Source organism: Aedes albopictus, chromosome 1 (genome assembly GCF_035046485.1).
Source record: "Aedes albopictus strain Foshan chromosome 1, AalbF5, whole genome shotgun sequence".
NCBI classification, from domain to species: Eukaryota; Metazoa; Arthropoda; class Insecta; order Diptera; family Culicidae; genus Aedes; species Aedes albopictus.
In genome coordinates this window covers 126,567,763-126,580,029 of record NC_085136.1, presented here as the reverse complement: position 1 = coordinate 126,580,029, position 12,267 = coordinate 126,567,763, and the positions used below count along the sequence as shown (strand labels likewise).

General features: G+C 38.8%; 1 long non-coding RNA gene across 2 annotated transcripts; it reads right to left on the bottom strand.

Annotated features, from left to right (window-relative positions):
• Positions 1-4,209: 4,209 nt before the first annotated feature.
• Positions 4,210-5,635, bottom strand: LOC109397611 (uncharacterized). Of its 2 annotated transcripts, XR_003893176.2 has the most exons (5): positions 5,290-5,635; positions 5,153-5,228; positions 4,991-5,101; positions 4,863-4,932; positions 4,210-4,795 (listed from the first exon to the last, which is right to left on the bottom strand). It is a non-coding gene; the product is annotated as an uncharacterized LOC109397611 (long non-coding RNA). The 2 variants fall into 2 exon arrangements; XR_009996512.1 differs by having other exon boundaries at positions 4,210-5,101.
• Between the last annotated feature and the right edge of the window lie 6,632 nt (positions 5,636-12,267).

Genomic DNA, 12,267 nt, shown 5'->3' with positions numbered 1-12,267 from the left:
CGAAATCGCATCGTCATACATGCCCGCAATGCAATCGGGTCAATCTACTCTGCATCGCGCCTCTAGCTCTGTTAGGGAAGAGCAGTAAATAAATGTTAAAACACATATCTTCTGTACGTTAATATTCTTTCCGGATGAATTTTGGAAGGAGTTGAAGGAATCGTTGAAGGAGCTTCCGAAAGAATTCCCGGACCAGTCCCAGAACGAGTTCCTGAGAGAATCCCGGAATTAATTCCTGAATAAATCACAGAAAGAACTTCTCTGGAGGAATTCCGAAAGGTACTTTTGGAGGAAAATCGGGAATGAACAAGGGTACTATTCCTTGAGCGATCCCAAAAAGAACTCCTGAAATAATCTCATAAGAAAACCCTGAAGTTATCCCAGAAGGAACTGTGGGAGGAACCCGTAATGGAACTCTTAAAGAATTGCTTGAAGAGTTAGTGGAGGGATCCTGGTAAGGTTTTCTTGATAAATTTCTGATAAAAATCTGAGGAAATCCCAATAAGAACTTCTTGTAGAATTCCATAAGGAAATCCTGGAGTAATAACAGGAGCAGAGATGCCAGATTATTTTTATCAAATATCTGTATCAATACAGATTTTTCTGTATCGCCGTATTTGAGGGTATAGCAGACACCGAGAGTCCTAGATTTCAACAGGCTCTAACAAAAATGTACTACTTTTTGACGGTTTAAAATTTTTACTGGTATTTATTTTTCGAAAATATGTGTGACAATGTACAAATTTTCATAACCGCCTGTGTGTTGTAAAGGAGATGCGAAGTACCAGTGGCGGAAGAAACAGTCCTCTTAGGGCCGCATTTACCCATAGAGAGGACCATAGTGACGTGGCCAGCAGTGAAGAGCTCCCGATTGGGACTGCGTAACACATCCTCCGGACGAACTCCGGTGAAGCGTACCAGTGACGGGAGCAGTCATTTGAAGGAGCAAAACGAGCTCCAAGCGATAGCGTTACCGGCCAGGTCAATTCCGGCTGGACAGGATAAGAGCGCCAAGCGACGGCGGCACCGGCCAACGAGACGGTCAGGCGGAGTTCATCAGGGCCCCTACACTAACTCCACACACTTTCTGTAAGTACCACGTTGTTGAATAGGTAGATGTTAGGGCCGTATGGACACTAAGGACTTTTAATAAAGTCGTCATTTAGTAGACCATTCGTTACTTTTCCCTCTTCTTGCAAAATCTCGGCGGAACTAGCCGACCCTGAGTGGGCTGGGAGTCCTTGAACTGAGCGGGCGTAACGAAGGTAAGTTACAGTGTAATTGTCTTTTTAAGATATTCTGAGAACAAATATACAGGTGAAATGTTTGAATAAATTTCCGGAAGAATACCTGGAAAAATCCTTGGGGATTATTGGTAGAAACCTTGAAAGAATATCTGAGAATATACTTGGAGAAATTTCTGAAGGAATGTTTGTTTGACTTTCTGTAAGATTCCCTTGAGAAATTCCTGCTGGAACCTGTGGCAAAATTTACAAAGAAATCTTTGGAAGAGTCCCTGGAAACTTTCATGCTGACATTTCTTTTAAGATTTTTTTTTGGAACCCCTGAAGAAATGCGTGGACGAATTCGCGAAAGAAACCTGTACAAATTCTTCAAAAATCCGATCGAAGAGTTTTTTAAATAATCCGTGGATGGATCCCTGAGAAAATCCTTGCAGAAAAAAATCGGAAGCTATTCCTGGAGTTATTTTGTAAAAAAAAATCCTTGGAAGGATTTCTGAAAAAAATCATGAAGGAAACTTAATAGAATGAAGTAGTGCTACAAGGAATTAAGGTTTTTGAAAATAATTATTTGCGAAATTTTTTGAGGAATGCCTTTACCGCTATATAGGGTAAATCGCCTTCTTTTTTTCTCACCGCTATTGGGGAAATTAAGCCACTGCGTCCAATAAGCTGAGCTTTCAAGGCATAAAATTTCCTATTGTTGTGCGGCATGAAAACTCACCAGTAGTGGCACACTTCATAAGAAAACAAGAAGCAATTGGCGAGATTTTAGGGCGTGCAACATTCGGTGATTTGGCTCAAATATATAAAAAAATAGATTAAATTATGAACAAAATTTTGGAGTTATTTCTTCAAAAATTTGGGAAAATTTCTTTGGAAATCCTTGGCAGAAGATCTGAGGTAATGTTTGCAGAAGTAATTCTGAGTTTTCGATTTGCTGAAACAGTCGCAAAAGGAATCCGTGGGATATTTTGTGAATAGATGCTCGCCAGGAATGGGAACACGCACTTGCAACGAGTTACATTCACTTGCTATTTTCTCAGCTCAGAAGCGTGCAATCAAGAAGCGATGTAAGGGCGACTTTTGCCTTGTGATTTTGTCGAATAGAGTAGGGGTCGCACACGAATCCCAGGGTCACGACAGAGCTGTGAAAGCGACTCTCCATGAGGTGAGTGTAATTTACATTCACCTCGTGGAGAGTTGCCTTCGCAGCTCCCTCACGACTTCGGTATGCGTGTGCAATCTTTTTTTTCTCCGCAAAGTTTTTCTCAAAGAATCCCTTTAGAAATCTTTGAAGGAATTCATAGAAGATCTTCTTACAGAATTGCCGGAAGAATTTCAAGAGGAAACTTACGAGGAATTCATATATGAGTTTGTACAAAAAATTTCTGGAAAACTTCTGAAGCCATTCTAAACGAGGTTTCTCAAGTTTTTCTGAAAAATATTGCTGGAAAAAGTACTGGAAGATTAAGGAACCACTGAAAAAACTTCCAAAGGAATCTACGGAAGATTTTCCAGAAGAATCCCGGAAGGGATTTCTGGCGCAATTATTTGGCAAGTTTCTGGATTTCGGGAATTCTGGAGAAATTTCCGGAAAGTTTTATGTAAGATATTTTTAAGAAAACCAATTGCATTTTCCAATGGAACAAAATCAGGAGGAAGTTTTGTACTCATTTCTGAAGAAATCCCTGAAAACTTTCTGTAAGCCTTTCTCAAAGAATAGTTCAAAAAATCCCAGTAATACTTTTTACAGAAGTTCTTCGGAGAAATTCTGAAAAATTTCCTTGAAAAATTCTATGAAAATCTCAAGGAAATTTTGATAAAGATATTTATGCAGGAATTCCTGAAGCAATCCATGCTAGATTTTCCGAAAGTATTTTTCTAAACGAATTGCTGAAGAAATCTCCAAACGAAGTTCTGAAAGAATCTTAAAAATAAAAATAAAAAAAAAATAACTTTCAGCATTTTTTAAAACAATTTTTGATCAATTTCTGGAGAAATCTCAAATGCTATTCTGAATCATTTTTTAAAAAAAGGGGTGAACGAATCCTTGGAAGATTTTTTTTTTTGAAAATAAAAATCCCTGAAGGAATTACCGGAGTAATTTCTGGAGAAATCATTCGAGAAAATTTCATAGAAGTCTTTTGAAGGAATTTCTGGAATAAATTTCGGGAAATTTTCCGAACAAAAAAAAAACGGAAGGATTACTAAAGGAATCTCTGGAGAAACTTTTTTTTTATGCATGGAGATACAAATAAATATACATGGGTTATTATTCTTATATTTGCGAGGGAGCAAAAAGTTTATGAAAAACATTATTGTTTTCAAGAGGGGGAACATTTCGTTATCGAAAAGAATATTTTCCTTACAATATGAAGAAAAGCGGAAGAAGTAATTATTATTTTACTTCCGATTCCGAAGGCGCTGAAAATTTTGAAAATCTAATAAGGTACACCGAGGCAAGATGAAACATCGGGTCAACATGATGTTTTCTAATGACGATAAACAGTTTAATTGCTATAACACATAGTTGTTGATTCAAACAATCTTTTAGCGAAGAATAAATTTTCAAATTGTTTTGAAATCTATTTCAAAACTTCGTGTTTCATCTTGCCCCGGTGTACCTTAGGCTATTTTATTTACCAAGTGGCGTTGTAGTTTCGGTCATACTATTGGCAAGCGCGACCTTAAGAAAGTTATTCATCACAACATGGTCAAAAGAATCCCAGATCTTTTTTTAAATTCCACAATTCATCAAGTTACGATAACATCGTACGCTGTTGAACAAGAATCCATTTTGTGTTGTGACAATCTTCCTTTTATTCTCAGGAAATTGCCTTGAAAAGGAATCTAGACTCTAAAGTAATGATGAGCGTGCGGATTAGGCAATCTCAAATCACGGTAACAACTACGTGATATCGACCCAAATCAATTGAATTTTAAGTGGCATTAACTAGGCCAAATAATCAAAAAACTACATGAATAATTCGGCGTGAATTCAGTATAATGGGAGAATATTTGCTGCTCATTTCTTGTCTACTTCATTTATGCTTATATACTAGATACATACAGTCATCTCCTAAGCTCGGCACTGCCCTATAACCGCTGATGTTGATGAACTACGTTGGGGGCCCCGTGATGTCGCGCCGACTGCATCTCGAACGTCCCGCCGAATGGGTATGTTACGTCGCCTTACGGCTCGAATGTCGCAATGCTCTGCGATCGGCTCCACTCTCTCGCACCGCCAATGCACTAGGGCTGTCGCGCGACAAGTCCGTTGTCGCGAAGTCTCTCTGCAGCGAGACTGTGTTGCACTTCCTCTGTCACGCGTCAAGCACGCATGTCGCGGGCATTGCACTATGGTGACGCAGGGTTCTTCGTTCGCCCGACGACGACGAGCTAGTGAGGTGCACTTGTCGGCGATGGTCGCAACGTCGCACACGCCTGCGGAAATCAGCAACCCTGCGGTTATGATGTCTGGGAGTAGTGATCAACGGCAATCGTCGTCACGGTCGCTTGGGACGGTTCTAGGCTACGGACAAAAGGCCCTCCTACGAAGGAGACGCGAGGGTGAGTTAATTCCCCGATTCTACTACAATTTTGAATGTGAGAGTTTACCTTACGAAGGGCCTCTTTGACTGGGGTTCACAACGGTCCGTGTAATCCGAATGCACATGCAAAAATGGGGCTGCAAGACCACATAACGATCATAAGCACAGAGCGTCATTCATGGCGAAAGGTATTACCTATTGTTCTCCAAGGGTGCCCCTACGGCTTGTGGTTGAACTATCCGATGGCTCTCTGGTAGTTAATCTTGGTGATTTTGCGGTGTCAAACGAGTCGTTCATGTAAAGAAACTACGAAGGCATTTGAAGACATGACCACGATGGCGAAAGGAATAGAGTTACCTGGCCAAACCCTACGACGAATCGCGGTAAATCGTGGTGCACTTGCATGTGTCACGCACGTGGCGTCGTAGTCAACCTAAGGTAAAAAGGTTGTTATTCCTGGTCCACTAGCAGACTAACGCGCTTTAGGGTTTTACCTTTTGTGATTCAGCACTTAGATTTCGAGGTGTGACCGAAGCACTTAGGTTTTTTGCATGCACCTATAGATTTTCCTGGTTAGGCATTTTTTTACTGGCCAACACTCTAAATAACTGACCGATCACCAGCTTCGTTTCAACCACTCTGGCCTGATCGTGCTATTGTGCAGTGGATGCTTCATGAGGCAATCGTGTGCCAAAGCAGGATGGATCGTGGATGTAATGAAAGTGTGCGAGAGAGGAGCTGCGTAGATACTGTGTCTGATTTATAGCATTTATTTCTGAAGAAATGCACTGCGGGAAATTGTTACTACATTTTGTCGGCATAATCTCGAAATAAGTTTTGGTAACAGTGTACGTAAGTATTTTCTTGTTAAAATGCAGTATTTGCACTAAAATAACTGCACAATAAAAACTATAGCTCTAGAGATTTCAATAAATGAAAAATGGATGATAGTTCTTTTGAATTTGTTCCAGTATGTTAGATTTGTTTATTGTTAAGATATTTTCTTACCCGCTATTGAAGAAATTAAGCTACTGCGTACAATAAGCTAAACTTTTGTGGCATGTAAGATTGTTAAGATAAAAAAAACAACATTTTTTTCTATTGTACAAATGATGGGAGACTAAAGGATCTTCAGATGCCCTATCCTTTGAATCAATTGATTAAATAATAACTGCATTTAATTTTACCTAAAAAGAAGTAGTTTGCCAACAGTTTCCAACCAATAATTAGATACATGGACTTTGTGCACTGGTTCAGCTTAAACCATTAGATACACCACCTGAATTTAATTATATACTGTTCAAACATCCTTCTCGAGTAAGAACAACATGGTCTGCAATACTCCACAAAAGCCTATCGAATAATAAACACAGATTTGGAGGGCTACACGCTCGAGCTGGCTCCTCCCATTGTTACGAGCGGCGTACTATCGAAATAAGGGAAGCTGAATAGTAGCAGCAGCAGCTGGATGTTTATCTAGGCTTAGAAATTCCTACACACAGTAGCATTTTCCAGGGCCCGATACCGGGATATTTGAACAACATCAAAACCCGATGGCAACGAACGGTTGGTAGATCGGTAGGATAGCTAGGTAGGTATACAAATAGTGTTGTGGTAGTCATTTCGAGCGGAATTTTAACTAAAACATGCAGTCCATTACGGGAGGCGAGAGTCGTTTGCTTCGCCCCCGAAGCGTGAAGGCAATCGGTCGGGGGCTAGCGCAGCAAAGGAAGGAAAGAGGCACAAGGCGACACGGGCAGATGATTTCCGAGAATGTTTTCTCTTTATCTCTATTGCAAGTTTTCCCTCCACCAGGATGGCCATCCAAATGCCTACCACTACCAGTGCTGATGGACATGTATATGCGTAAGCCCCTCCTGTATCGATAGGAGTATGTTATGGAAATTCGATTGCCCTTTAGCGGTATGTCCCGCAGGAGGTGACGATGGCGGTGGGTAGGTATGTGGGGTGGCACAGGCTGATGGCTGAATGTTAAAACAAATTGTGGCTAAAAATGCTTCATTTTCCTGGGGATGCCGGCGATCACAATTTTGTTATAGGGACAGCGAAAAAACGGGGTAAAATGCGACTTTCGGTCGGCTCCAGAGCAGAGGCACGTTCTCCATTATTTGACATACCCTGCGGACAAGATGATACAAAGGTCTATACGGATCTGGCGAGGTCTACAAGTTATTGTACTCTGGTAATTCTTCTCTGGAAGTTTCTCAGAAAAAAAGTTCGCCCTGAAATGAATTACCATTCAGAAAGTCTTACAAAAGCTTTTTTTGGATTTCTTCTCGGATTTTTTTAGAAATTTCTCCTGCAGTAAATTTTACCAGATGTTTCTTCCAGATCTCCAGAATCATTCTATTGTGCATGCGGAAATTTTTAGAGAAGTTCTTCCTGGAAATTTCTACAAGATTTTCCAGAAAATCCTCCGTAAGTTTTGTTATCTATATTAACGAGATTTTTAGCCCTAGGCTAGTTCATCTCTGGACCCACGCTTTACTTCCCTTCCGAAGGAAGAACTAAATTTGCGAGTTTGTCGGGAGTGGGATTCGGTCCCAGGTCCTCAGCGTGATAGTCAAATGTTCTAACCATAGCACCAGGTCCGCTCCACGTCCGTAAGTTCTTCCAGAACAGGGTTGTTAACGTTAATCAACGATTAACGCCGTTACGTTAACTCGTTAACGTTAATTTTAACGATCAACGTTTTTTGCGTTGATTTTTCAGGGCCGTTGATCAACGTTAACGTTAACGCTAAGCGTTGAATTAACGTTAACGACTCCGTTGATTTTACGTTAATTGTGGAATTTGCCCGAATCTGTATGAACTTCTGCACGAGTTAATGCAGGACTGCTTACTCCCACAGAAAATTTGACGTTTGAGCGGTGCTGACACCTCTCAAACGTCAAATTTCGTGTGAGAGTAAGCAAGCAGGTTAGTATAAATTCATACAGTGATCCATTATACACTTAAGTGTATCCTTTTCATCGCATATCACATTGCCATCGGAACGTTCCTGAGAGAACATATTAATTTTCCCCAAAGAGACAAAGCCTGCTTCTCAGCTTAGTGTTCTATGAATATTTCCACAGTTATAACTGAGAGCCATTTTACATATGTTTATCGTGTGGCACGAAGCTTCTCTTGAGGTCGAAGAAAATTTCCTTTACGAAAAATTCCTGGACCTACCGGGAATCGAGCCTGTCTACCTCAGCATGACCATTGACCATGCTGAATATACGTGCACATTCAGCATCGACTATATGGGAGAACATATACTTATTCGATTTTTTTTTGTTACGAATTGATAAAGTTACAACATTTTTGATATTATTCTTTTTGGATATTATGTATTACAAAAAAAAATCAAATTCACAAAGCAAAGGAGTGTTTTTTTTTTCTGGTTTATTTTAGAGATGCGAAAAGCAAAAGTATATTTGAAATTAATTTCCTAGAGTGCATGATGAAAATGGCAAAAATATGGGGTATTTTCTGTTGAATTTTCTAATACTGTAGTTTTTTTTTGCAATTTCTAATAGTAATAGGCTGTTTACCTCACGCAAATCTGCCAGGAAAAGGACTACTTTCCCACACCGAATTAGCAGTGCTGTAATGGTTCATTACAGCACTGGTTTGCGTTGCGTAATGAACTATTACAGCACTGTTTTCAGTTTTGACCAACCTCTTGATGCTTTCTGGACGCAGGTTTGAAAAATTGTGACAACTGCACAGTATAACCTGCTATGATCAGACTTTCTTAAACATGACTATTAACATCAGAGTGCAGCTTGATGAAAAAGTTTTGTTAAAAACTATCCGTAAGTGGTAATTTATGAAATTGCAAAAAACGTTGTACGCACCTCGGTGCAGAACTCGATTTTTACAGCACTTGACGTATTTATCCAAATCGGCAAGCCTCGTTGGATAAATGTACGACTCGTGCTGTAAAAATATTCATTCTGCACCTTGTTGCGTAAACTACTAGTCTCTAAAAATCATGAGTAAATCACCGAAAAAATACTCAAAGTCCACCTTTTTGACTTTCACAAGGAATTTATAAAATGCTTGCCTTATAGTTTAGATTTAGGATTTTCTCAAATTGTGTTTATTTCTAGTGGTCACAATAAGCTATGTCAAATTATGCATTTATTTTGACCAGCCATCAGCTCCCGTGCTCAATTATTGCTAACCCAACATTATATGTGGCAACTCTTTAAGCGACTCTTTGGAGCTTTGCCTAGTGCGCGAAGAGTTATTAGTCCACTAATGTGGGCGCTATCTTATGAGTCACGAGTCGGTTGACGATATTACAGCGTGCCTGGTCAGTTTAGAAGCATAATTGACGAGCGTATTGTGAGACAACTGCAATAAACACACATTTTAAGGAATGACTTCTTTGAATACTTACCGATAAAATAGTAGTTTACGCAACAAGGTGCAGAATGAAGATTTTTACAGCACGAGTCGTACATTTGTCCAACGAGGCTTGCCGAGTTGGATAATTACGACGAGTGCTGTAAAAATCGAGTTCTGTACCGAGTTGCGTACAACGTTTTTTGCACCTTCATAAATTACCACTTGAGGGTAGTTTTCAACTAAACTTTTTCATCAGACTGTACACTGATGTTCATAGCCATGATTAAGGAAGTCTTACCATAGCAGGTTATACTGTGCAGTTGTCACAATTTTTCAAACCTGCGTCCAGAAAGCATCAATAAGTTGATCAAAACTGAAAACAGTGCTGTAATGGTTCATTACGCAACGCAAATCAGTGCTGTAATGAACCATTACAGCACTGTTAATTTGGTGTGGGAAAGTAGGCCTTTTCCTTTCAGATTTGCGTGAGGTAAAATGGCCTATTACGATGAGAAGTTGCAAAAAAACATTTACATTTACATGGTAGGTAACATGCGTAACATGACTACTCACGTTGTACCCCAGCATTTTTTCTTAAATTTGAGGATATATATAAAAATCCCACCGATGAATGGTTTTGCTTCGAGGTCCCAATCGTCCCAATACATTCACTCTTGAATTTTACCATTTATGCGAGAAACGGAATTTAGTCATTTAGAATCTTGAATTTCTACCAACTTGAACCGCTTGATTTTCTAGTTTGGTACTTGGTTTAGTCCACTTAACAAACAAAAATTAGCTTTTGAGAAAAGCGATTGAGTTACCAAATGTCAGTGGAAAAAAATTGACATTTGACATGTCTACTGCGATCAAATCAACAGTGGTTTTGATGTTCAAATTAACCACCTTCGTTGGCACAATAATAAATAAAATACTTATTTCATAATAAATACGAATTAGAATAAGCTCTCATCGCTCTCAACTGATAGAAGCAGCGAGACTAGCTAAACAGTGAACCGATATCCATCGCCAGCAGCGTGAGTTTACCACCAAGGGATTCTCAGGTCCCTAGCCGTGGAATGTATGGTATTTAATTATTTCGGCAGTTCTATCTTAACCAGGTCAGGAAGTGAGCAGTCCAGAGAAACTCGGAACAAATTAAGCGTGCCGATCCAAACTACACAGATCGAATTCACAGGCCAGGAGAGATGACTGCAAAAAAGTCTTCCCAACTAAGATCCGTCCTAGCATCTTTAGGAAGCATTAATTGGCAGCCTACACTAACGTGTTTTTTTATATCACAATGAATAATTAACGGTTGAATTAACGCTATTCGTTAACGTTGATTTAACGCATCCCGTTGACGTTAACGTTAATTACCATAAAAATTAACGCAACGCCGTTGACGTTGATTTCGCCGGAATTTAACGTCAACGGCGTTAATCGTTGATTAACGTTAACAACCCTGTTCCAGAAGTTCTTTTGGACTTTTTTCCAAAAGTTCTTCCAACAATTGTAGTAAAAATTTCTACGGGTAATTTTTACAAAAGTTTCTGCGGAGTTTCTTCCTGAAAATCCCCCGAAAAAAAACATCAAAAAAGTTGTGAGAGTCCCTTTAGAAGTGGTTTTGGTAATTGTCCAGAGCACTGTTGGAAATCTTGAAGTTCTTCCGAGAACTTTTCGCCGTAAATTCTTTTAGAATTTTGGAATTCTTTGAGAAGTTTTAATGAGTTTCATTTTTTTTTTAAGTTTCTCAGTGAAGTATTTCAACAGAGCTTTTGAACATTCTTTCAAAAGCTCGTCTGTGTATTATTTTTTTCTAGAATTTCCACGAAGATTTCTGCCAGAAAAACTTTGTTGATTTTTTTTTTCTTTGAAGAAGTTCATTCTAAACTCTTCAGGAAGCTTTTCCATTGGCAATTCCTTTTGTCTAGATACTCCAGCGGACTTCCAGACATTCCTTCAACAATTCTTGAGGAAGTTCCTCATTAAGTTATTCCCAAAGTGGTTTTGATCATTATTCCAGCAATTCTTCTAGTAACCTTTCAGAGTGTTGTTTCGAGAATTCTTACTGAAATTAGTCTCGAATATCTTCAAGAAGTATATCTGGGAAATCTTTACTAGAGTTTTTTTTTCTACATCTTTTTCTAGATGTTCATCCGGTAATTTACATAGGAATTCCTCCAAAAGGTTTTTCAGGACCTCCACAGGAATTCTTTTAGGGATTCCTTCCAGCTTTTCTTCAAGATGTTTTAAAAATATTTGCTTTTTTTAATTCTTCAAATCGCTTCGATTTGCTCGGATTTTTTCCCAAAAATTGCAGAATTCCTCCGGCAATAGCTCTCAGGAGTTCTTCCGGAGTTCCTCTAGCAATTTCTCAAAGCAATCCTTCAGCAAATTTTACGATAAGTTGTTTTTTTTTTCTTCGAGAATGTTTCAATATTATTTATTTTGAGGAATCCCAAAGAAATTTACCCTAGAATTTACAACATGGCATCCTACAAAAGTTCTGTTTTTAATGAATTTCTTTTTTTTTTCAAAAAATTTCTGTTTGGATTCCTACTGGAATTCTTCCAAGGTTTCCTAAGATGATCATTTCAGGATTTCTTCCAGTAACTCTTCAAGGATTCAGCCAGAAACTTCTCCAGGGATTCTTCTAGGAATTCTTCCAAGGATCTTTTCAAGAATTTTTTGAAGATTTCCCCTGGAATTCCGATAACACTAGTTTACAGCATTTTTGAACTCGGTAAGCTGATGATCATTTTTGATGTAGAATCATGCCCTGAGTTCTAAAGGAAAAAAAATACAGTAGATCGGAAATTTTTTCGACTTTCCATACAAGGTTGAAGATTTGAATTCGATTTTTGTTCTATTTTTTAAGCAACGTCGCTCACTTCACACATCTCATTTTAAAAAGTTGTAAAACTTGATATTGAGCTAAAACTCAAAAATCGCTCTACTTAAAATTTTTTAAAGCACGGTTTCGAAATCAGTGCTAAATTGCAATTCAAAAATTTTGGTCATTTGAAGTTCACGAGTATCGTTTTATTTTGCAAACTAGTGTAACTTATGCTGGGGTTTGTCCTTAAAAACCTCCCAAGACATTTTCC